Source organism: Puma concolor, chromosome B2 (assembly GCF_028749965.1).
Source record: "Puma concolor isolate L17-30 chromosome B2, mPumCon1.1.hap2, whole genome shotgun sequence".
In the NCBI taxonomy this organism is placed as follows: domain Eukaryota; kingdom Metazoa; phylum Chordata; class Mammalia; order Carnivora; family Felidae; genus Puma; species Puma concolor.
In genome coordinates, this window is record NC_141671.1 from 74,631,313 (window position 1) to 74,658,349 (window position 27,037).

The window sequence follows — 27,037 nt, forward strand, 5'->3', positions numbered from 1 at the left end:
AAGAAGACCTTGAAAATGTAGAAAATGTAAGATTGGTCTAATATTCAAAATTCAATCAGTATAAATTAAAACTTTACACAGAATTAGGGAGAAATTATCTTAACAGATAATAGATAGATAACAGGATTATCTATATAGGTACAGAGAAAGTATATGAAAAAATTAACATTCTTATATATAAAAACTTTTAATAAACTAGGAAGATAAAGGACCTTCTTCAATCTGATATAGGTTGTCTATGAAAAGCCTACAGGTAACATCATACTCAATTAAAGTATTAAATCCTGTTCCTCTAAAATTGTGATAGGGCAAAGATTCTCCATTCTTGTTTAGGTGTGAGATAAATAAAAGACAAAACTATGAGATGGGAAGAAGTTAAACTCTCATTTTCACTGATGGTATGATTACATACATAGGAAAATCTATGTAACTACTAAAAAAACTAGTAAGTGAATGGTACTTTTATATGCTAACAACAAGTAGGTGGAAAATTCAATTTTTAAACTGCTACTTGTTATAGTATCAAAACCTTCACATATCTGAGAATAATCCTAATGAAAGATATGCAATACTTCTACATTAAAAACTACAAAATAATACTGAAATTAAAGACTACCTAAATAAAGAGATAACTGGCCAATGGAACAGAATAAAACTATATCCAGATTATAAAACTATATCCAGATTATAAAACTATATCCATAAATGTATGGCCAATTAATTTTCAACCAAAGGATCAAGTAAATTCAATGGGAGAAGAAATATGTCTTTTTCCAGATTTATTGAGCTATAATTGACAAAATTATAAGATATTTGAAGTATAAAACATGATGATTTTATATACATATACATTGTGGAGGGATTCACTCCATCAGGTTAATTAACACATCCATCACCTCTCATATTTACCTCTTTTTTTTTAAATTTCTGCTCTCTTAGCAAATTTCAATTATAAAATACAGTGTTAACTACTGTAGTCACCATGTTATGCATTTGATTTTCAAACCTTATGTATCTCATAACTGAAAGATTTGTACCCCTTTACCAACCTCACCCTATTCCCTCATACCCCAGTCCCTAGAAACCTCTTTTTCTACTTGCTATTTTTATGAGTTCAACTTTTAAATTTTGGGGTATTCCACATACAAGTGAAACCATGCAGTATTTGTCTTCCTAACAAGTGGTGCTAGAACAACTGGGTTATCTATAGAAAAAGAAAATGGACCTCCACCCATATTTCACTCCAAACACAAAAACTGAAAATAGATCATATAGGAAGATAACTTAGAACTGGTGCCATCCAGGGGATTCGACTGTTTAATTAAAACAAAACAAGATTTCCGCTTCTGAGCAACATGAAGAGGGACTAGATTTAACCTCTTACCCGAATCAGCCAAAAACAAACAAGCAAAATCTATGAGACAACAGTTTTGAAGGCACTTAACATTAGACAGTAAAGAACAGTGATCCCTGAAAGAAGGGAAAGGAACAAGGTGAACCCTAGGGTTGTCCCAGCTGATGATCTTGAGAGTTTCCAAGCTGTAGCACAGAGTGGGGGAAACTCCTTCAGAATCACACAGACTCTCTGAGTTGAGGAGACCAAGGAGGATACAGTTTATAGGATGGAGTATAGAAACACAGAAACTGTAGGAATCAATATGATGAAAGTTATCATATGACTCAATTTTTCCCGTATTCAACAAGTCCTGTTTATTTTCTTTCCTCCATAAGTGTTATTGCCAATCTTGGGTTATTGATTCTTCTTCTTTGAAATGTTAGTAAGGCTCATAATTGGTCAGTTGAAAATGGTTCATGTGCGATTTAGTGCAGTTCATTTTTCTTTAGGACAGTAAATGAGTAAATGTGCATTGGTCACTACAAATACTTGTGATAGTTAATCTTCAAGTAAACTGGGCCTTTCCTACATTGTATGTTCTGTCCTCAACCACAGTGTAAGCAAAGTTATATGGTATTCACAGCTGCTTTGTTTCACCCTCAAACTGACTGAATTTTAGTGGTGGACCAAATAAATTTTACTGACAAAAATGTAGAAAATTTACATATCCCTTTACTGCTTAGGCTGGAAACATCAGAAAGAATATGATAAACACCCACCCACTCTTTCCAGGCTACTTGTAGATTAAACAATGTCACATCTGTGAGTTAAAAGACTTATCCTATGTTATTGCATTTTATCTTCATGTTTCCTACTTACATAAACAATGTACATGAGACTACAGCTAAATTGTACTTTAATCGAGATTAGTACCATTTTTTCTTTATAAGACAAACACTATATTGTTTACATGTATCTTTTTACATCATATGGAAAAACACCCACTGTATGTGATACGAGAAGTTACTCCTTTTTACAAAGTATTAATGACTTGCATGAATCATGATTTCAACTATACAAAGTGCATTTTTATCCAGTGGACTTTTTTATGATCCAATGGAGAATAGAGAACATTGTGTTCATCCTCCTTAACCATATTCTATTAGCTTCAAATGTGTCATTAAGAGATTTGTGATTAAAGAAACTAGGAAATAAACCAAAACCAGAAGACAAGGTGAAGTGCAACAGATAACAAAAAGAATTTATCAAGTGCACCTCAGAATTTAGCCACAAGGATACACAAGGGAGCCATGAAAAGGAGAGACTCTGGGAGCCAAAACGGACAGTACTCACAGAGAAGAGACCACTGGCTCATGCTGGGGTTTGAGATACAAGGTATGGACTTCTGTGGGTCTGTTGATACTACGCCCCTTTGTGGGAAGATAGTCAAAGGATTTGTCCTGAGTACTCTCAACTATGAATATTTCTCTGAAACTTATACCTAACCTCCAATCACAAAGTAGTCCTTCCAAAACCTGTTGTATTTAAGCCCACAGTGTCTAAGAAGGGTTTTTGGCATGCAGACTCACAAAATGCCTATTTACTCATTTGAGTCCTCTGAAGATTTAAAAAACCAGGCATATTTCTCTTCTTGCTAATATATCATCCTGAGCCATAGTTTTCCTCAAAGTAAACTACTTCATCCATATGAATATCTGTTGATACAGGTAATGACTCTCTTGATGAGGAACACAGTGAGTCTCTTCCTCAGCAGCCAGCATGTACCACCACACAATTTGATGATGTACAGAAAGGACAACTGGCCTTGAGCCTGTGAATCATCCTAGTTTTCCAGGAAAAAAAAAAAAGTCATCATCAGCTCTTTCATCTCAAAGTCTTATCCTTGCCTGAGATAGCATTAAGTCACTAGGCATTCCACTTTGATGCTGATCTCCCTGGCTACAGTAAATATATTTTTAATGAATAATTTTTTTATTTCATCCCTAACTATTCCTTATCTTTTGCTGAGTATCACTGACTGCATACTTAACATTTATCACATGCTGAACAATGTGTCCTTTTTCTTTTTGAATTTTTTTGTACAAGTAAACTTTTCACTTCCACTAAGTTCATTTTTTGTTTCAATTATAATAAATGCTTCTACCTAAAACTCTCCTTGCTTTTGTATCTGTTGACCAACATTTCAAACTGAAAGGCACACTTAACAAAAATTTATAGTAATTGCTATGGTCTAAATGTTTGTGTCCCCGCCCCGCCCCCCAACCGCCAACCCCCTGAATCACATGTTGGAATCTTAATGCCCAATGTAATGGTGTTACTAGGTGCAAGGTGACTAGGTCATGAGGACAGATCCTTCATAATGGGATTAACACCCTTATGAAAGGGGGCCCCAGAGAGATCCCATGCCTCTTCCACCACGTGAGGACACAATGTGAAGTCAGCAGTCTACAGTTTAGAAGTAGGCCTTCAACAGCCCCTGACAATGTTGGTGCCTTGAACTTGGACTCCCAGCCTCCAGAACTTTGCAAAATAAATTTCTGTTGTTTATAAACTACCAGGTGTGTGGTATCTTGTTACAGCAGCCTGAATGAACTAGGACAGTATCTAGCCAAAATGTGATGGCAGAGATTAAAATGTTCACACATCACTCTTCTTCCTGCCAATTGTCAGAGTAGTAAAATTGAGTCACTATTCTTTTTGCTTGTTTGTTTTGTTTTGTTTGTTTTTTAGATTTTATTGAATAAATTTGACATGAAACATTGTGAAATTTTAAGGTGTACAATGTATTACTTTGATACATTCATACATTGTAATATGCTTGCCCATGTGGTGATAGTTATCACATTACATAATTATAGTATAATATTATTGTCTATATTCACTATACAGTGCATTAGATCTCTATGGCTTATTTAGTTCTCATTACAACTTTGCACCCTTAAACACCAGCATTCTTTTCACCTCCACCACCCATCCCTTGGTAACCAACATATTACTCTGTCTTTTACAGGTATAACTTTTTTAGATTCCATATATAGGTAATATCATCCAGTACTTTTCTTTCTTTATCTAACTTATCTCACTTGGCATAATGTGTTCAAGGTCTATCCATATTGTCACAAGTGGGAGGATGTCAACCTTTCTCATGGCAGAAAAATATTCCATTATGTATATGCACCACATCTTTTCTATCCATTTATCTGTTGATTGGCATTTGGATTGTTTACATATCTTGGCTATTAAGAATAATGTTGCAATAAACAGGAGAGTACACATATCTTTTTGAAAAAACTGTTTCCATTTCCTTTGGTATATACCTAGAAGTGGAATTGCTAGATTGTATGATAGATCTATTTTTAATTTTTTGAGGAAACTCTTTTCCCATGGTGGTTGGACTGATTTACATTCCAACCAACAATGTATAAGGGTTCCCTTTTCACCACATCCTAGTCAACATCTGTTGTCTCTTGTCTTCTTGACAGCCATTCTAACAGGTGTGAGATGGTACCTTAGTGTGGTTTTGATTTGCATTTCCCTGATGATAAGTGATGTTGAGGATTCTTTAGTGTGTCTAGTGGCTATCCGATGTCCTCTTTGGATAAACATCTTTTTAGTTCTATTTAGTTCTTCTGTCCATTTTGTAATTGAATGGTTTGGGTTTGTTTTTTTGTTCTTTTTTTTTTTTGTATAATTGAGTTGACTGAGTTTATACATATGTATTAGATATAGATATAGATAGATATATCAGATATGTAGTTTGCAAAAGTTTTCTCCCATTCTGTAGGTTTTTTTTTGTTTTGTTAATTATTTCTTTTGCTATACAGAAGCTTTTGAGTTTGATGTAGTCCCATTTGCTAACTTTTTTCTTTTGTTATTTGGGCATTTGGGGTCATGCCTCAAAAAATTATTGACAATACCAATATTGCTGAACTTCCTCCTTATGTTTTCTTCTAGGAGTTTTATGGTATCAGGTCTTATTTTTTAAGCCTATGTTCCATTTAGAGTTCATTTTTGTGAGTGTTGTGAGATATGTATCCAATTTCATTGTTGTGCATGTGTTTCTCCGGTTTTTCCATCACCATTTGTGGAAGAGATTATCCTTTTCCCATCGGGTGTTCTTGACTCCCTTGTTGAATATTAGTTGACTGTATACGTCAGGGTTTAATTCTATGCTCTCTGTTATGTTCCATTTGTCAATATGTCTATTTTTGCACTAGTATTATACTGTTTTCACTACTATGGCTGGAGTAGTATAGTTTGAAATCTGGAAGCATGATACCTCTGGCTTTGTTCTTTTTTCGCAGGATTGCTTTGGCTTTTTGGGATCTTTTATGATTCCACATAAATTTCAGGATTGTTCCTTTTATTTCTATGAAGAATGCCTTGGATATTTTATGGGGATTGTGTTGAATCTGTAGATGGCTTTGGGTGGTATGACCATTTTAACAATATTTATTCCAATCCATGAACACAGGGTATCTTTCTATTTGCTTGTGTGTTCTCTGATTTCTTTCAGAAAGCATTTGTGGTTTTCATTTCATAGATCTTTCACTTTCTTGGTTAAGTTTATTTCTGAGTATTTATTGTTTTTAATGCTATTGTGAATGGGATGGTGTCCTTTATTTCGTTTTTCAGATGCTTCATCATTAGTGTAAAGCAACGCAGTTGTTTTCTTTATGTTGATTTTGGAGCCACTATTCTTTTGGACCATAAGTTTAAAGATGCTATACATAAAGCACAAAATTGTAGGTAGTTTCTTTCTCTCTGTCCCTCCCACCAGACTGTGAGTCATATGAGGGCAGAATACATATTTAATATCTTCAGTATGTCTCATCACAACTGTTCCATAATAATAATCCCTAGGGTTTATTTTTTGAGCTCAACAAAACAAGTTCACAAAAATATAATTTCAAAGAAGAAAAACAGAAAACCTTTTTAGAGTCACATTTATCTGCTTGAGATTTAACAGCAGAATTACCTGGAAAATTTGTTCAAATTCATATCCCATCTTCTCCATAGTGAATATGTATTATTTGGGAAAGATCAGAAGATTCTGACATAAATTTAGCTTGACTTTTTTTGGTTACTTTTTATCGTACTATAATCACAAAAGCAATGAAGAAATAAAGATAAATGTATGCTTGTACTTATATACTATACACACATATGTATATAATTGTAGATAGACAGACATATGACACGTAAATAGTAGTAAGACATCTGATCTGGCCTCAAATCCAAAAAAACATAAAATAACAAATAAAAATAATATAAACATTATTTTTGAATGTGCATAAAAATGATTTAATTATAATAGAAAAGAACAAAAAGAAAGAACAGGCATTTTTAAAGTATCACATGGACTTCTGTGTTACTTAGTACCAGTCTGGTTTTCTTATAAATGGAGACACTTCAATGTGTTGCTCTTCAATATACTTAAATGAATATATGTAGGAGATTTACTACATTGTTCAGTAAAGACATGGTTTCATATCATTAAAACATTTTAACAATCAAAACGTAAAAGTAAAGCTCAACTTCTATTTTCAGATTTAATTTTGTTGGTCCAGAAAATGGTCTTAAGTACAACAAAAACAAATGAGAGAATAAGGGTTTCCATAATTATTTTTAGATTATCAAGAAAATTATAAACCATACCTCTCAAACAGATAAAACTGAGTAAGTGAAGATGTTATTTTATGCTCAGTCAGTACCAGTATTCATAAAATAGATAATAGAAAATTATAGTAATACACTCAGCATTAAGTAAATGTATGTATCTGGTTAAAATCTGCCCCCTCCTCCTTATCAACTATATCAGTTCTCTACTGCTGCATAGCTTATTACCCAAAATATAGTGGCTTAAAAATAACAGACCATTGATATCTCAGAGATTCTGCAGATCAGAAATTTAGGCATAGCTTAGCTAGATGACTCTAGCTCAGTTTTCTTATGGCCTGCAATCACAACTTAGTTGGTCAGGGAGGTTTGGGGGAACATCCACTTTCAAGTTCACTCACGTGGTTGTTGTAGCCCTTGGTCACTCACCAGGTAGGTCTCTCCACAGGGCTGCCTCATGACTTGCAGCTGATTTTCCCCAAGCTGTAAGTGATTCCGGAGAAAATGAGAGAGCCAAAAAAATCCCCAAAATGGAAGCCACAATCTTTTATAACCTGGAGGTGACATTCACTGACTTTTGCTGTATTCTATTCACTAGAAGCAAGTCACTAAATCAAGCCTACACTAGTTCTCTGTGGATTACACAAAAAGGGATTATATAAAGATCATTAGATGCCATCTCAGAGGATGTCTGTTACATCAACCTTAAAAGGAACACAGCAAGCAACTTTGTTATTATGTATAATTCATAATTCTGATGATCTCAGCAATTAAACCAGGTAGAGTTGTAAATTGGATAATCCAATCCCCATAAAGGATATAGCAAATTAGTTCTACAAATCATGACTGAAAAATTATGATCTCTGCCCCTTTAGTAGGTTTCTAGGATAGAAGCCTAACCCTGACCTCTGATTGTCTTCTTAAAATTCCACTGAGAAAGAAGATGCTTCTCTGCAGGACATCTCACATGTCCCATGGAATTGTGGGAGAAGTCTCGTAGACTCCAAAGTAAGGCTGAAAGAATTATACCCCAGAATTCAGAAGGACTGCACTCTGGTTCCAAGTCTGATAATAAATTTTCAGGGTACCAGGTTATCTATGTATAAATTTCATGCATCAAAAAGTTCCCTATGTCCTGCCAGTGTTCAAAAAATAATAATTTGAAGAATAACTGAGTAATATTTCACAAATAAACCACCATTGTTTTACTGTATACATAATGTAAATCTAAAAATCTCGTTTGGGCTGCTTAAATTTCTTTTTTTTTAATATTTTTTAAGTTTATTTATTTTGAGAGAGAGAGAGAGCGAGCAAGTGAACAGGAGACAGGCAGAGAGAGAGGGAGTGAGAGAATCCCAAGCAGGCTCTGTACTGTCAGCACAGAGCCCGATGTGGGGCTCAAACTCAAGGAAAAGTGAGATCATCACCTGAGCCAAAATCAAGACTGACCGAGCCACCCAGGTGTCCCTGGGCTGCTTAAATTGCTAATGCAATGAAAATCTCAAAGTTACTCAACACTAAGCGTAGATTTAAATATCAAGAAATTACTAAAATGCTGTTTTGTTTGTCTATGAGAAGAAGGGTCCTATTGGTTGTAATAAGCATTCTTATTCTTTTAAGAATTATAATTAAATCCTGTTGTAGGGTGTGTGTATGTGTGTGTGCTTAATAAATATTTTATTTGGGGATAATTTTGGATTTAAAAAAAAAGGCTGCAAAGATAATGTAGTTTCCATATATACCCGTTACCTAGTTTTCCTTAAGTAACATCTTACATATCCATGGCACATTTGTCAAAACCAAGAATAACATTGGTACATTATTATCAACTAAACTATAGATGTTATTCAGATTCTACCAGTTTTTCCACTAATGTCTGTTACTGGATCCAACCCAGAATACCACATTGCATGTAGTCATCTGGTCTCCCAGTCTCCTCCAATCTGTGAGAGTTTCTCAGTCTTTTCTTGTTTTTCATGACCTTAACAATTTTGAGGAATCGTGGTCAGTTATTTTGTAGACTATCCTTCAACTTAAGCTGTGTGATGTTTTTCTCATGATTAGGCTTAGGATATGGTTTAAGGGAAGAACATCATAAGATGAGGTAACCTTCTCATCATATCAGATAAAGGGGTACATGAAATCTGCACAAATTATTACTGATCATGTTTATCATTATCACTTGGTTAATGTGGTGTTTGCTAGGTTTCTCTACTGTAAAGTCAATTTTTCCCTTGTCTATGTTTTATTCATATGATGCAAGTCACTATATCCAGCCTATACTCAAGGAGACCCAGGGCACATTTTATTGTGACACTTTTACCCAGTGATAAAATTCATTTCAGAAATTTCAATATGAATGTTTCCTCTGTAAATTTGAATCTCAATGACTTTTCATAGAAATCTTTTTTTCAGTGAGTGCTTCTTTACTCCATACTTTTGTCTCATTATGCCTACTTATGATATTTTAAACATTAGAGAGAAGTGAGAAACATTTAATGACAATTTGAAGGACAAAACAGTATAAACTACAGTCAAAATTGCATTAAATGACATTAGTAATTTATCCTCAAGTTCTCCAATGAGAGATAATTCTGATTATGCTATATATGAGGAAAAAAAACAGAAAAATTAAATTCTTGAACGAATTTTGCTTTACTGCACAGCTGGAGAACATTCTGTATCTTTAGTTTTATAGCAGGACAGCGCTTTAAGTTATTCTTACTTTTAAATTATGGATAATATAAGCTAAAGATTTCAAAGCCAAACTTTGAAAGTATCTGTACTTGCTTGGGTTCTAAATCTAAAACTTCTTAGATTTTGGACACCTAGGTGGCTCAGTTGTTAAGTTCTGACTCTTGATTTTGGCTCAGGTCATGATGTCACAGGTTCCTGATGTCACAGCCCCGCATGGGGCTCCCCACTGTCAGTGCAGAGAGTGCTTGGGATTCTCTCTCTCCCTCTATCTTCCCCTTCCCTGCTCACTCTCTCTCTCTAAAATTAATAAATAAACATTAAATAAAAAGATTTGTTAGATTTTGTTTTTATTATTTATTTATGTATTTTTTTAAGATTTCTTAGATTTTAATCTTTCCAGTTAGACACTATGGACCCTGACTGTAGCTCTGAAGGTGATCTTTAAACAATGCTAAGGGCTACAAAATAGTTGCTTGCTCAACAGAGCATCTTCTTCCCTTGAAATTTAAAATAACTTTAAAATTTCTGTTCATTCCTTTTATTAGTTAAGAAGTTTGGGTGTGATTCTCTAAGTAATAATTTATGTGTTACAGAACTTTGACACTGGCAGAAAAATCTCTCTAAAAAGAGCTCCTACAGCTGTGAAATGTTCTCTCACTGACACAGTTTCAATCTGGGGCATTTAGAGTATGAAGTAAGAGTCTTCACTTTTATTGGCTATGTGTGGGTTGTTTGGTTTCTTGGCAGGCATGTTTTTGCATGCTGAGTATTTCCCATGAATACTTTCTTTTTGTTTAGTGTTTAGGGGGCTTCTGGTTCTAGTAGGTAACCAATAAATTAAGCAAAACAAATTAAATATCCTTTTTTTCATGCTTTGGTTATACACTTTTGAGAGGAAAGTGTTTGGGGCCTAATTTTTTTACTTAATTGACTAAATTCTAGATTTTTGCTTTGCTTGTTTTAAACTCTCAACAAGTTTGTAATTTCCTTGAGAGTAGGGATTATCTTGTGTTCATTTATTTCTACAGGGCTGCATACAGTGCTCAGCATAAAACAAGACTTCAAAGTAGAAAGAAAAAAAAAACTACAACTCTTAACTTCAGATTTTACTCATTCCTAAAAATTTTATATAATGTTTTCTAACAAAACAATACTCTAAAAGTAAAGCAGGAGATGGTTTAAATATCTAGTGACCAAAAGATGTTCTAATATTTTAGTGATATTATACAACTCCTATGTTAAATACAAGTGGTTCTCATTTACTTGTATAGTAGTCTTCTATTTACTTTTCACTTCTCTACTAAGTCCTCACATAACTTTAAGAAAATTCTAAAAGACTCTTTGTTCTTTCTGTCCCTTCAGTTGTCCACTGTGAGTGTTATGCCAAGAAACCATCCTGATAAGATGATTCGTAACAGCTCAGGTATGTTCATATATAATCTTATCACACACACTACCTCATTGCATGTCTTTTCTTATTCTATTCCCCAGGCTCAGATCCTTATCACCATTGCAGTAACCACCTACTGTAGCCATTTCTCCTCTTCTTCGTTTCATTTTTCAAATTGTTACCATATTCACTTTCACAAATCATATTTGGATCTTGTCTCTATCTTATGGAAATAAATCCAATTGTTTTGTATGTCTCATAAAATTAAGTCCAGAAAATATGGCTCCAAACAAATACTTGAAGAAAAATATAACATACCACAAGACAAGTTCATGGGAAAAAAACATGTATGATTAAAATAGAAAGATTAGATAGCAAGATAGATAAGTAAATGGAATAAATGTGAAGGTATTTCCCTAAAATTTAAAATACTTTATTCTTTGTTTGGAATTGAGGAGTAACAGGATTTTTACCCAGAAAGGGACATAATATGATTTGAATTTTAGTAATAGCTTTCAGACTACAGTACGCGGAGAAGGGGAAAAAAAGAGACTGATGGAAAAGTTGGATACAAGCCTATCTCAGTTAAGTCCAAGTGGAAGATGACAAGGGGATAGAGAGAAGAAGAGATAATCAGGAGCAGAACTGAAGGTTCTTGATGTCTGATTAGAGAAGAGGGTGAGGGAGCTGACAGAGCAGAGAATGACTTTGCAGTTTTTTGGTTAGTATGACATAATGGATGTTTTTTACCAGTGAGAAAAATGGGAGATATTAGTGGAAGATATATTTGGTTGGATGTGGAAGGAATGTAATAAGTAGTGATGGAGTGTGCTATAAAGAGCATGCTAAGTTTGGTTTTGTATTTGTTGTGGTTGAGGGTTTTGTCAAACACTCAGAGAAGATATTTAATATGGAAGTATTTAGACAACATCTTGTATATAATTTTTCTTTTTTTTCCTATAGTATCCAGTACACTGTTATTTTACCAATTCCCTAATTTTGTCATTGTCACAGCAAGCTGAGGGTGTGACCAACTAGTGTAGTGTTGCTCTTGGGTACCACTGGTGATGCAGTCATTAGAACGGATAGTCATGTAATGGCTATTACTAACAGTTGCCATCATCATCGCAGACGTGTGGTTGGATCACTGAGTTTTGCAAACTGTCTAATCCTGGTAGATATAATTTGATATGTAATTGGATACTAAAAGGCATTTAAAAACCTTGAGAGGATGCAGTGCACAACGGAGATAATTGATACAATAACTATGAAGATAATAACAGCCAGGAATTAAAAAATTCCCTAGAGCAGAGATTCTCAGGAGACAAGATTGAAGTATATCAAATGGGCTACAGATTCGGATTTCACACTTCTAGGTCAACCTACATTTTTTGAGAAAATGTGTAATTGGATTTCATTTTTTTCCCTGAGTTCTTTACATAGCACATGATGTATTGGCATTCACATGTACACATGATTGCTTAGGACAGAATGAACACAATGTTCTATTTCAGGAAGTGGTATTGCAAGTGAGCTTCCACTTAAACCAAGCCTCTGTATTATACGGGCAATCAGGTAATTTAATAAGATAAATTTCTATGAAAACAAAAGGGGGAAAAAAGGTTAATAATTGGAGCAAAATGTAAACTCTGAGTGTGAAGAGCAGCCAGTTGAGAAAATGTCTAGATTTGATGTCAAGGCATCTTTAGATGGTGGAGTAAAGATGACAGCTTCAATCTGATGGAGTTTCCTGGTTTGCAGTCTGACTGTCTTTGATGATGTCCTTGGGTGTTCTGGTGAACTCTCAAGTTGCCCCTACAGCAACAAGCATGAAGGGTGCATACATGATCTGCTATAAGGATTTCTCTAAGGTTAACAGGGAGATAACAAAACCTCAAAGACAGTGAACAGAACTAGAATCTGAAAAGGGGGATAGTACAGTTTTCTACTGAAACAATCTTTTTATAGTCATCTCATTTTTATCAAAGATAACAGTGCAACTAGTTTGTTTGTAAAGTAAGTGTAGTGTCATTAAATGTGGCCTAATTATTTACATAAGTGTGGCAAGAATAGTGATTCTATTCATATTCTCAACATGATATTCCATTCAAAGCTCTGGTAATATCCAAGACACTTTATTGGATCCATAAAGTCAACCTTTGGTCTTTACAATTGTCAGGTAATAATGAATCTCAGATCAAACCTTTAAAAGTCTCTTTAGGCTGAGGAGCCAAACTAAGGACTTGCCCAATTGTGTCCTGTGACACAGTGAATAGATTATATTTGAACTTCAGGAAATACCTATATTGTCATAAAAATAATAATATTTAATAAGAGTTTCTGAACTCTGGAAGGATTATATAGGGAAAAAAGATACATGTTTCAACCTTTATTTTGCAAAGGTATACTAAACCAAATTGCTGTAAGTTATAGAGAGCTTAAAAAAAGGAGAAAGGGGAATTCTTTAAATCTGGAAAACAAAACATTAAAGTACAAGCAATCTTTCAAAGTCATAAAAATTATAACCATAGTCATCAGTTCATTTAGTCCCACATAGTTAATTTTTGCTTTTCTTGATATTGAGTTAGCAATTCTATGAATCAATTTTTCCATTAGAGTTCTAGAAATTCTTACTCAGTTCAGTGTTACGATTTTCATGTTATTAGAAACATGAAATTTCCTGTATTCTAGAGCAACTTTCAAGATCTTTTCCATAAATATTTTTGAAGGGACAGCATTTTTTTCCTATAGTTGAATGTCAGTGCTTCCTTAGAAGAAATCAGAGTAAACCAATAGCTGTCTGTGAGGGATAAGTCTTAATGATAGCCATGGCTAAAGATGTGGTGACAGTTCACTAAAAATATTATGCAACTGACAAGTAAACTTGATTATTTTTATGATATACAATATTTAAAAACAGTAACTGGAATCACGACTGATAGATTTATACCAAGACACAGCATATATTACTAATATATGTCCATATAAATATAACCTAAGAAGCTTAAACATTGCTTATTTGACGATGTTTTCCACGCAATTTAACATGTCAAATAAGCCTAAATAAATCAATATTTCTCTTTCTATAAGGAGACAGAGCAAATCTTTGAGATCTTGCAGTAAGCCTCTAGAATATTCCACAGTTAGTTTAAGGTCAAAAAGACTTCACTTAGAATTCGATTTGGGGAAATTTGTCAAAAATTTCAAAAGATGCTCTTGTTTTCCTTGCCTTAGGAGACATATATAGAAAAATGTTTCTAGGGCTGATGTCACTTTGTTCTCTGTATTTATAGGTCAAATTCTGCTTTATGTTTGCTTATTCATTTTTTTTAATTCCACATATGAGTGAAATCATACGGTATTTGTCTTTCTTGGTCTGACTTATTTCACTTAGCATAAAACCCCCTAGAGTTATCTATGTTGTCACAAATGGCATAAACTCATCCTTTTTCATGGTTGCACAATATTCATATATATATATATATATATATATATATATATATATACACACACACACACACACGCATATATATATATATATATATATGCGTGTGTGTGTGTGTGTATACATATATATCACATCTTCCTTTCCATTTATCTATTGGTGGATACTTAGGTTGCTTCCATATCTTGGCTATTGTAAACAATGCTGTAATAAACATAAGGGTGCATATATCTTTTCAATTTAGGTTTTCTTTCTCTTTGAGTAAATACCCAGTGATGAGATTATTGGATCATATGGTAGTTCTGTTTTCAATTTTTTGAGGGCCCTCCACATTGCTTTCCACTGTGGCTATATCAGTCTATATTCCCACCAACAGTGTATGAGAATAGTTGTCAGAGGGGAGGAGGGGTGGGGGAGTAGGCAAAATGGGTGAAGGGGGGTGGGAGATATGGGCTTCTAGTTGTGGAATAAGCCATGGGATTAAAAGGCAAAGCATAAGGAATATAGTCAATGATACTGTAATAGTATTGTATGGTGGCAGATGGCAGCTACACTGTGGTGAGCATAGCATAATATATACACTTGTGGATTCACTATGTTGTACACATGAAGCTAATATAACACTGTGTGTCAACTGTACTCAAAAAAAACCTCAAAAGAGGTAAAATACTTATCAAAAAGTATAACAAATCACTGTGAAATAAAATTTAATTATCCATTAAACCAAATTGAAAAAAGATATCGAAGGCAAATCCAGGAAGTGTCATAGGCATTAAAAAAAAAAAAAAAATTAGGGGCACCTAGGTGGCTCATCTGTTAAGCATCTGACTCTTGATTTTGGCTCAGGTCATCACCTCACAGTTTATGAGATTGAGCCCTGTGTTGGGGCTCACAGAACTTGCTTGGGATTCTTTCTCTCTCCCTCTAACTCTCTGCTCCTCCGTGCTCACACACACTCTATCTCTATTTCTCTCAGAATAAATAAACATTTAAAAAACAAAAACAAAAACTTAGCTTTTTAAATACTAGAAATGCTTAATTTTTCTAAGTTATCAAAGACTTAATAAAGACAATGTGAAGAACAGGGTATTTTTGGATGAGATGTAGAATCTTTGTTTCTGGGGAAGATCACATTATAGGTAAAGAAAAATCTTTTATTATCTTTTCTTAAAAGCAGAACAATAATCTAAGAAATTCTGTGACTTTTAGAGATAGAAATTAAACTCGTTTTGTATCAGTACATTATTAATTTCATTTAAAAAACCCTTGTAAATTAATCTATTTAATTTTAGCCACATTTGACCACACAACATAAAATTTCTTTTACTCAAAACCTCTGCAATTTCCTATATCCGTGTAGTTTTTATCTTATTATTTTTCTCTTTCTTATTTGGAACAACCACTCATTTTATTTTAGGACAGAATTGCTCCCTTTTTTCTTTAACTAAAATACACCCTACATTCCATGAATGTTCTTCATATAAAAACAGACATCCCAGAAACTTACCTTCTCACTCTGCAATTCGCAATAAAATAGTGAGTGCATTGAACTCCATGGGTACCCACACATTATTGTTCATCAGCCTCAGAGTCACTGAAGGGGTCATCTTTTTGATCCCACTTTTGACACCAGAAACTGTCAAAATCAAAAAATAGTAAAAATTAAAAACAGATCAGTAAAATATTTAGTAAGAGTTTATTGTGCACATAACATTTTAAAAACCAGGAGTCTTCATGAGTACTAGGCATTTATCCATGGGATACAGGTGTGCTGTTTTGAAGGGACACATGCACCCCCATGTTTATAGCAGCACTATCAACAATAGCCAAAGTATGGAAAGAGCCCAAATGTCCATCGATGGATGAATGGATAAAGAAGATGTGGTATATATATACAATGGAGTCTTACTCAGCAATCAAAAAGAATGAAATCTTGCCATTTGCAACTACGTGGATGGAACTGGAGGGTATTATGCTAAGTGAAATTAATCAGAAAAAGACAAAAATCATATGACTTCACTCATATGAGGACTTTAAAATACAAAACAGATAAACATAAGGGAAGGGAAACAAAAATAATATAAAAACAGGGAGGTGGACAAAACAGAAGAGACTCATAAATATGGAGAACAAACTGAGGGTTGCTGGAGGGCTTGTGGGAGGGGGGATAGGCTAAATGGGTAAGGGAAATTAAGGAATCTACTCGTGAAATCATTGTTGCACTATATGCTAACTAATTTGGATGTAAATTAAAAAAATAAAAAATTAAATTAAAAAAATAAAATAAAATAAAAATAAAAACCAGGAGTCTTCAAACCAATGTGTATTAAAGCTCAGAGGTCTGACATTGCAGGATGGCTTATAGAGTGAAAATTAGGATCAGTTATTACAACATGGGTTTCTAGACAGCAGAGGATTGGTTAAAAGTGATTATCTTACAGCATTTTAGGAATATGGCCTAAGTTTCTTTTATGATTATCAGAGCAATATATTTATAAAAGTAAATTAAATTTTGCTTATGTTCATGACTTAAACTAGTTTTGTTTACATGTTTTGCTTACATGGTTTAAATGGTTTTGTCTGCTTAGAGGATTTTCAAGCCAGACATCCATTTATTTTGTTTTGAAACTGTTATAAAATCTAAGTGTTTAGTTAAGTTTCAAAATATTTCAATAGTAATGACTTTATCTTTTGGTGACAATTTGGAATTACAATATTTTAAAAGTCTTCTTCAAAGAGAAATATACTTCATATTCAAACTCAGGACTAAAAGAAGAAACAGTATATTAAATATTTCTAATGGGCTCAATGTTCTACAATTGGCAATAGATGAAATCACTGTCTTTGATTTCCACTTGGGAAATGAGTATTATCTTCCAAAACAGGTTCCAAATTAATAAAATTGACAAATATTTGAAGAACTTATAAAAAAATTAATCAATTGGTACATAACTTTCACTGTAAATATTTGTTGAATTAACAGATTTATCCTCAGAGTACAAAGGTGCATGGCTGGCCTGATTAAATTATCACAAATTCTGTTAAGCAGATTTAGAATTAGTATAATTGTTTCTTGAGCAAAGTGGGAAGGAACACAGACTTTGGAGAATAAAAGTCTTTGATTCAAGTTACTACTGCAGTTCTTAGTAACTGCATGATGATAAATTATTTAATCTCTAAACATCAGGTTTACCTCTGGAAGGAAAAAAAAAAGGAGACTGTAGCATTTATCTCTTTGGGTGAGGTCAAAGAAGACCACTAATTAAAGCGCCTAACACAGTAGTGGCCAGCCATGTAATGCATGATAACTATTGTTATTTCTCCACAGTTTTAATGGTTTTCAAAGAAACAAATTAAAAATCTAAATTTCATGACACTATTAACTACTATTAAACAATAATAGAAGAAATTCACTTTATTTTAACAGAGAATGATAGATGCTGCATGATGGTTGCCTATTCTATTGCTAACAAATCAAGTGTGGCTTGCTTTACACATATTGAATTCCAAGGCTCCTTCCAGGGTACTTGGGGTCAGCATCACATGCCTGAGTTACTAGGAGAGTTTAAGTCAGATAAGAAGATCCTTGGTCAGAGGCACAGGTCTAGTGATTTCTAGAGCTAGTGCCAGGTGGAATTAATTTTATGGATGCTGTTGATGAGCATAGACAGCTAGAAAGTCCTTGAAGAGGGGTGGGAGGCATGAATCATCATTTTCAGCAAGTGACCTTTCTTGCAAAGGTGGACAACAGGTGTGGTACTCATGCAAATGATGGAAAAGGATGACTCATTGCATTTTAATTTATATTACTTTTAGTGGGTAGGACTGTTCCAAATCAGGAAAAGGACAAAAGTTTCTATTATGTCTTTGGCAGCTCTTTTTGTTTGTTTCTGACCCTTCTTATGTCCCAAATTAGATAAAATAACAGAAATAAAGGTAAGGTTCTTAGACAGGCTTAGATAAGAGAAAAGCCTGTGAAAAATCTGCCTGAAGTAGAATGGGAGAGAGGTGCTAACTGAAGAATGTGAATCATGCTGTCAGAAACTGGACAGAAGAAACAGGGCATATAATGGCTATTTTCTCTTTATTTCATAAAAGTATGGATACATATTTTTTTTCCTTTTCAACTTAAAGACCAGTAATGTAAGAGTTTTTAAAAAATATTTAAGATTTTTTGATCATCTAGAAGATCTAAGGCTCTTTTGTTAGGCAAATAAGAGTTGAACCATTATCCTTTTCTCTTTCAACATGTTACTTTACTTTTGTTAAAAAATGTTTTTAAAAATGTTTGTTTATCTTGAGAAAGAGAGAGAGAGATCACATGCATGAGTAGAGGAGGGGCAGAGAGAGAGGGAGAGAGAGAAACTCAAGCAGGTTCTGCACTGTCAGCATACAGCCTGATGCAGGGCTCCATCTCGTGAACTGTGAGATCATGACCTGAGCCAAAATCAAGAGTCAGATGTTCAACAGACTGAGCCACCCAGGTGCCCCAAGGTTTTTGTTTGTTTGTTTGTTTGTTTTTAACTTTGTTCATTTGTTCATTTTTGAGAGAGAGAGAGAGAGAGAGAGAGAGAGCATAAGCAGGAGTTGGGCAGAGAGAGAAGGAGATGCAGAATCTGAAGCAGGCTGCAGGCTCTGAGCTGTCAGCACAGAGCCCAATGCGGGGCTCAAACTCACTAACTGTGAGATCATGACCTGAGTGGAAGTCAGGCACTTAACCCAATGATCCATCCAAGTGCCCCCAAGGATTTTTTTAAAATATGGAACACTTCAAGAATTTGCATGTCATTCTTGCACAGGGTGGCCATGCTAATCTTCTCTAAATCATTCCAATTTTGGTATGTACTGCTGAAGTGAGCACTTGTTAGTGAATCTTAAAGACTACATTAGCTAAAAATGAGGAAGGATCCAAACAGTGACAAATAATGATAAGAAATAAGGCAGCACAGTGATATACAGAAATACTGTATTATTTTGGAAACAAGAGAATGAAAACTGTATTGCACTATATGACAGCAAAAGCATAGAGCAGTCTAACATCAGTACTGAAGCATCATAGGGTCACTCTATCCTTGACCACAAATATTTAGTGCTTTTAATCAGCTCACAAAATTGAGTCTTACCACTCCTTGGAAATCAATGGCCAAAAGGAGCTCTTTCCCAGTGTTTATAAGTAAACATTTTAGGAGGAAGATGGAAATATGTTAGCCTTTTCTCCAAATAATCAAGTGTTGTCTTTCCACATGAATGAATGAATGAATGAATGAATGAATGAATACATGACATACATAGATACATACATACATAGATACATACAAACATACATATATACATAGAAGGCTGGCTTAGTTATGACCATATGACTGCTTAGTTCTCCCAGATACACATTCTCTCCCAGCTTCCTGGTAGTCAGCTACAACTAAAACAATCTGAAATTGTTTGCTCTCATTGTCATCATTTGACTCTTGTTTCTGAACTTAGTCCAGCATTTTTTGTATCACTGCATGAAATACCATAAATCATAATTCCAAGAGCCCTTCAATGACCTGTTTGGAGAGACTGGTTAATGAAAGTGAGTCTAGTACAGATTTTTGGCACCAGAACTTGGTATGGTATGACTCAGTATACAGGAACTATAAAAGACTGCTTCTCTCCCTATGGTTTTGAAAAGAGGTCAAAGCCCATGTTAGGAACTTTCCTGTTGCTGGAGAATGAAGAGATGCCCCAAATACAGGGAAAAACACATAGACTTACAAATAAAAGTTGGTCTCAAATTTCAAGGATATAAAGATATTGTTATTTTTTGAGTAGTTAGTGCAGTGCAGTTTCCCTCAAACTACACACCACTAAATGTGCTTCCAAAAGTTTTCTGAGAACAGAATCCAACTGAGGAAATTCATCCCAAAGCAAAGACACTAAATCATATTTCTTCCAGTTTCTATGCTACATTCACCAAGTATACATTGCTAAGACAGCAACGCACTCCTCTAGGACACTAGGGAACATGAAAAGCTGAATGGAAATAAACAACAATAAATCACATGTTGGAGATATATATGTATATAAAATGTATATATATATTGGGGCGCCTGGGTGGCGCAGTCGGTTAAGCGTCCGACTTCAGCCAGGTCACGATCTCGCGGTCCGTGAGTTCGAGCCCCGCGTCGGGCTCTGGGCTGATGGCTCGGAGCCTGGAGCCTGTTTCCGATTCTGTGTCTCCCTCTCTCTCTGCCCCTCCCCCGTTCATGCTCTGTCTCTCTCTGTCCCAAAAATAAATAAACGTTGAAAAAAAAAATTAAAAAAAAAATGTATATATATATATATATATAAAATACATATTTATATATATATAAAATGAGTTTAATTTGTGAAAATTACTAAGCAACTTTTGAAATTAATAACTGTAGTTTAAGAATTCTAAATATAATAAATTCTATTAACAGTCTTGGTAAATTTTTGTGTCAGCTCTTAAGTCCCAGGTGAAAGAGGACATTGAATGGAGTGAATCCAACCCTGACCAACCCAGGAACAAGCTTGCCAAATAGAGGAAATGAAGACTACAAATAGAACATAGCGCCATCTTTCTTTTATCTTTCAACTTTTACTGTTTTAATGGTTCATGGATGAAGAGTTTGTGTTAACGTGTGTCATCCAAGCCTGAAATAAATGTTCAATCAGTGTCTAAAACTGTCAGCCAATGAATCAAAATCAATAGTACCCAGATCAAAGTTCTAGGAAGGGGACAAAATAAATGGATTCCAATAGGTACAACATAAGAGCTCCCAGGTGAGTTCTGGGGAGAAAAATAAACGAAATTGGTAACCTGGACTATTTTAGGTTGATTGTATGCGAAATTGTGTCGACATGAAAATTGCAATGACTTACCAAAAGCTCCATGAACACTCTTCCTCTTGGAATCTTTAATTAGTGGTGTGAGTGTTTAGGAGTTTGGGATTATTGAGCAACCTCATTTTGTAATTATTTGAAAACTGCATCCCATCTGTAGTTAAGAGTTCCCATGGCTCTTATGTCTGTTTTGTAGAAATTGCACTCAACTGTGTTTTAGTTATGTTTTTATTTCTCCAAGGAGGATTGTCACTCAAATAGAAAAGCACCTAAACCTAAATGCTAAAGGTTAAAAAACAAAATATATGCTATTTTTTCCCCTTTAAGCATTTCTGTGTTTTATACATTTATATTATTTTATGTAGGAATAATTAATATAGGATTTAAAGATTAGAGATACATTGTTTACAGAAGAATTAAAGCTATGTTTTCGGGGCACCTGGGTGGCTCAGTCAGATGTTAAGTGTCTGACTTTGACTCAGGTCATGATCTCATGGCTCATGAGTTCGAGCCCCATGTAGGGCTCTGTGCTGATAGCTTACAGCCTGGAACCTGCTTCAGATTCTGTGTCTCCTTCTCTCTCTGCCCCTCCCCTGCTCATATTCTTCTTGTCTCTCTAAAAAAGCATGTTTAAAATTTAAAAAAAATTTTTTTCAATAGGAAATTAAATGTTCTAAATCTAGCATGTTTGTTCATTTGTTTGTTTTTAATTCTTTAAACATATTACTAATAGAATTGAAATAATTTGCCAAATTCAGAGTGAAAATGACAATAAGCCATTTTCCCAGTTTCCTATCAATATTTGGAGGAATGGTAACAATTAAACCTAATAAAACTTCTGTTGTTTTTTAATGAACTTTTAATTTTCAGATAATTGTAGAATTAGTTGTTCTAGTTGTAAGTTGTAAAAAGACAGAGAGATCCTTTCCATCCTTTACCCAATTTTTCCCCAATGGTAACATCTTACACATCTGTAGTATACTATCACAACCAGAATACTGAAACTGATACAATACACAGATCTTATTCAGATATCCCAAGTTTTACTTGCACTCATTTGTGTGTGTTTGTGTTTATGTGTGTGTGTGTGTGTGTGTGTGTGTGTGTGTGTATTCAGTTCTATGAATTTTATCACATGTGTAAGTTTGTGTGTCCACTATCACAGTCAAGATACAGAACAGTTCCAACAGTACAACAATTCCTGGTTATTTCCTTTTATTATAACCCCCATCTTCCAGCCCTTTACCGCACTCTACACTCCCTAACTCCTAGCATCAATTAACCTGTTCTCTCTTTCTATAATATTGTAATTTCAAGAATGTTATATAAATGTAAACATACAGTATGTGTGGGAATGACTTTTTTCACTCCATATAATTCCTTTGAGATTCATCCAAGTTGTTGTGTATACCAATAAAATTTTTAAATGTTAACATCACTAAGTAATATAAGACAAACAGTCATAATCTTATGGTGATTAAAAGAATCTTTCTTTTTTTTTTCAACATTTATTTATTTTTGGGACAGAGAGAGACAGAGCATGAACGGGTGAGGGGCAGAGAGAGAGGGAGACACAGAATCGGAAACAGGCTCCAGGCTCTGAGCCATCAGCCCAGAGCCTGACGCGGGGCTCGAACTCACGGACCGCGAGATCGTGACCTGGCTGAAGTCGGACGCTTAACCGACTGCGCCACCCAGGTGCCCCTAAAAGAATCTTTCAATGGTCTAGTTTACTGCTTTTCGATCACCTGGGAGCTTGTTAAACTAAAACACAACTAGTTGGGCTCCACCCCTAGAGCTCCTGGTAAAGTGGTCAGAGAAGGACCTGAAAATGCACATATCTAAAAGTTCCTCTGAGTGAGGCTGATGCTGCTGACGCCTTTTAGTAATACTGTTTTTAACTTATAATTAAGAACTCATTAGAATTCCAATTTGAAATATTGTTCTAAAATAATTCATTGTCACTCTTGTACACCCAAAATTTATGGGTCTAAAAGAGAAAGTAATATTCTCCGCCTTCTCAAAAAATCCTCCATTATTTTCAAGAGGAAACCAGACTTTCGAAATCAGATACCAAATAAACAAAAAGAAAACAGGCAGTTTACAAAAGAGGAAATACAAAGAGCCAATAAACTAAATAAACAAAAGTGTTTCTCAGTAGTAATCAAGGAAATGCACATTAAAGCAATGAGCTCATAAAGTCTTATTGGCAAATATTTCAAAATTTGGTAACCTCACATGTTGGTAAGATGACAGAAAAACACACAGCCATAATAGCTAATGAACAATTACTTTAATGAGCATTTTCTACAATTTATTAACATTAAATATGCTTTATGATCCAGTAACTGTCATACCAGATCTCTATGCTATAAGACAGCCACATGCATGTACAAGACAGCATATTTTAAGGGTTTTTTTCTTCAATTTTCTGAAAAGTTAAAGCTTCTTAAATGCCCATAAATAAAGGAAAAACTAACATCATTCAGCAGTTTTAAGAAAATGAAGTTACTCTCCATGCACAAAGGTGAAAATTTTGAAACAAAGTGTGTTGAAAAAAGACAATACAATACATATAGTTTGTCACTTATGGGAGCATTCATATACTACAAATAATAGTAAATAATTATTAAGGACGATTATTAAGCATGCTAGGCACTATACTAACTAAATTACATGCATTAACTAATTATTTTATTACTCAAAACCAGCTGTATAGACTGAGTACCATTAATGAAAACTAACATTCAATTTGTGGATCCAGTCCAAGATGGCAACATGGGAGGCCCATGAAGTTTCTCCCCCTACAGACATATCAAATGTACAGCTATACATTAAGAAATTCCCTCTGAAAGAAATCCAGAAACTGCCTGACTCCTATATATCAGATGAACAAAGAACATCCACATCAAAATGGGTAGGAAAGGCTGAGACACACTATTAACCCCACCCCTGGCATAGCAACCATACAATCAGGACGGAATTTCCAACTCCAAGTTTCTCCCCAAGGAGTGAAGCATTTGGACCCCATATCCAGCATCCCAACATTTAAGAATTGCACATGAGGGACTCTTCATGGCTATCCCCCAGAGTTCAGTGTAGGAGCAGCAAAAAATACCATGTCTCAGTCTTCCCAGTCTTTTCCTGAAAAGCTTCTATTTGCATACATTAAAAGCTGCTTACTAAGAATAACGTTTCTAATTTAGCACACATCTAGGGGCTGACTGCCATCCTCCCTGGAGACCAAGGAAGACAGTGGACATCTTTGCCTTCTCCCTCTAGTCCATTCCATATTAGCAGTATCTCTATGAAAGGAGCTTCTATGCATATCTGTACCCCAGCTTCAGCGGCTGCCATCTGAGGGTTGGGATCCTGGGTCACCTGGCCCTGACAGACAGTGGGGGTTGCATTCAGGAGTCCCATAGGACTGTTGCAAACAAAGAAGCAGTTCTTAGCTGACTATTCTCCCACAGCTCAGAGCAAAAAGAACAAACAGAAACACCCATCTCCCAGTCTTTCCCTGAAAGAGGTCTATTTGCATACTTTGAAAGCTGCTGCCCTAGGATCAAGCTTCTAATTTAGAACATATCTTGGGACTGAATGACATCATCCCCAGAGACTAGGAAAGCCTGGGGACATCTCTGTCCTCTCCCTCTAGCCTACTTCAGTAGTCAGTATCTCCCTGGAAAGAGCTTGTTCACACATCTGGTACCCCCAGATTTTCCAGTTGCTGCCCAGAGCACAGGCCCCTGGATCATGGGTTCTGACAGCCAGTATGCATTCATTAGTACCACAGGACTACAGCAAACAAATAAACAAAAAAAGTTCTTAATAAAAACAGAAGCACTCCCCTCCTCCCATGGCTTTACAGTTGGGCAAAGCACAGGGAGAGCAGCAAAAATGCCTACTTCTCAGGTTCTCCCAGGAAGGGGTTTAACTGTATACTTTCCTGCTGCTGTCTGAGGGTCTAGCTTCCAATCAACTGGCATCTAGGTGCTAACTGCGATCCTCCCCTTTAGGACAGTGATGGGTCTGAGCACACCCTCTAATACTGGGAGGCACTTAGAACAATGAAGATGGCTTGGGCATTCACAGGAGTTTAAGAGAAAAATGAAAAGCTCAGGTCAGACTGATTGATGAGATTGTTCCTACCCAAGAGCACCCTGTCAAGACTGGGAGAGGTGGCTGCTTTATCTAATGCACAGAAACCAACACAGAGAGCCAAGAAAAATAAAGAAATAGGGGGATATATTTCAAACAAAAGAACAAAATTAAACTCCAAAATAGACCTCAATAAAATGGAGAGAAGTGATTTACTTAAAATAGGATTCAAAATAGCAACCATAAAGATGCTCACAGAGGTCAGGAGAACAATGCATGAACAAAGTGAAAATTTCAAAGAAGACATAGAAAATATGAAAAAGTACCAAACAGGGGTGCCTGGGTGGCTCAGTCAGTTAAGCATCCGAATTTACCTCAGGTCATGATCTCAAGGTTCAGGAATTTGAACCCCACATTGGGCTCTGTGCTGATGGCTCAGAGCCTGGAACCTGCTTCAGATTCTGTGTCTCCTTCTCTCTCTGCCCTTCCTCCACTTGCTCTCTCTCTCTCTCTCTCTCTCAAATAAACATTTTTAAAAAGTTAAAAAAGAAGTAGAAAACAAATCAAGACCTGAAGAATATAATAATTGAACTGAAAAATTTAATAAAGGGATTCAGGTTCAATAGCAGACTAGATGAAACACAATAAAAAATCAGTGAACCTGAAAACAAAGCAGTGAAACTCAATTAATCTGAGAAGTGAAAACATAAAAAATAAAATAAAATATAAACAGGGAAGATAGCTTAAGGGACTTTTGAAACACCATCAAGAGGAACAATTTACCCATTATAAAGGTCCCAGAAGGGGAAGAAAGAAAGAAAGGGTCAGAAGGCTAGTTCAAAGAAATAACGGCTGAAACTTTTCTCAACATGGAGAAAGAAACCTATCCAGACCCAGAAAGTCCAGAAAACTTAATTTAAAAAAAAATTCCAAAGAGACTCATGAGACACATTGTAATTAAGTGGTCAAAAGACTAAAAGAGAATCTTAAAAGCAACAAGTGGAAAGCAACTTGTTACATAAAAGGAAATCCTCCCCCGCCCCCCATAAGACCACCAGTAAGTTTTTTAGCAGAAATTTTGCAGGCCAAAAGGGAGTCAGTGGCATTATATAGTCAAATTGCTGAAAGAAAGAAAAAACAAACAAACAAACAAACAAAAAACCCTGCCAACCAAGAATACTCTATCTGGCAAAACTGTCCTTCAAAATGGACGGAGAGATAAAGAATTTTCCAGACAAGTAAAAGCTGAGGAGTTCATCTACTAGACCAGCCTTACAAAGAATGTTAAAGTGAGTGCTTCAAATAAAATTTAAAGATGGTAATTGTTAACAGGAAAACACATAAGTATAAAACTCAATGATAAAGGTAAATATAGTTAAGTAAAGAATACTCTAATATTGTAATGATGGTGGGTAAATGACTTGTAACTCTAGTTTATACAGGTGAAAAGAGAAAAGTATCAAAAATAACCATAACTACAATAATTTGTGAATAGATACACAATGTAAAAGATGTAAACTGTAACATCAAAAATATAAAATGTGGGGGAGTATGTAGAGCTTTTATAAGTATCTGAAGTTAA

At 35.0% G+C, this 27,037-nt stretch overlaps 1 long non-coding RNA gene and 1 other non-coding gene across 2 annotated transcripts in view; both read right to left on the reverse strand.

Annotated features, from left to right (window-relative positions):
* The window catches only part of LOC147581052 (uncharacterized), a 325,942-nt gene extending 317,506 nt beyond the window's left edge, over positions 1-8,436 (reverse strand). The window contains exon 1 of the long non-coding RNA XR_015251360.1: positions 7,406-8,436. This is a non-coding gene — a long non-coding RNA (uncharacterized LOC147581052). The remainder of the gene's footprint in view (positions 1-7,405) is intronic.
* Positions 8,437-19,262: 10,826 nt separating this feature from the next.
* LOC112862961 (U6 spliceosomal RNA) lies at positions 19,263-19,369 on the reverse strand. The gene has a single exon (XR_003223820.2). It is a non-coding gene; the product is annotated as a U6 spliceosomal RNA (small nuclear RNA).
* Between the last annotated feature and the right edge of the window lie 7,668 nt (positions 19,370-27,037).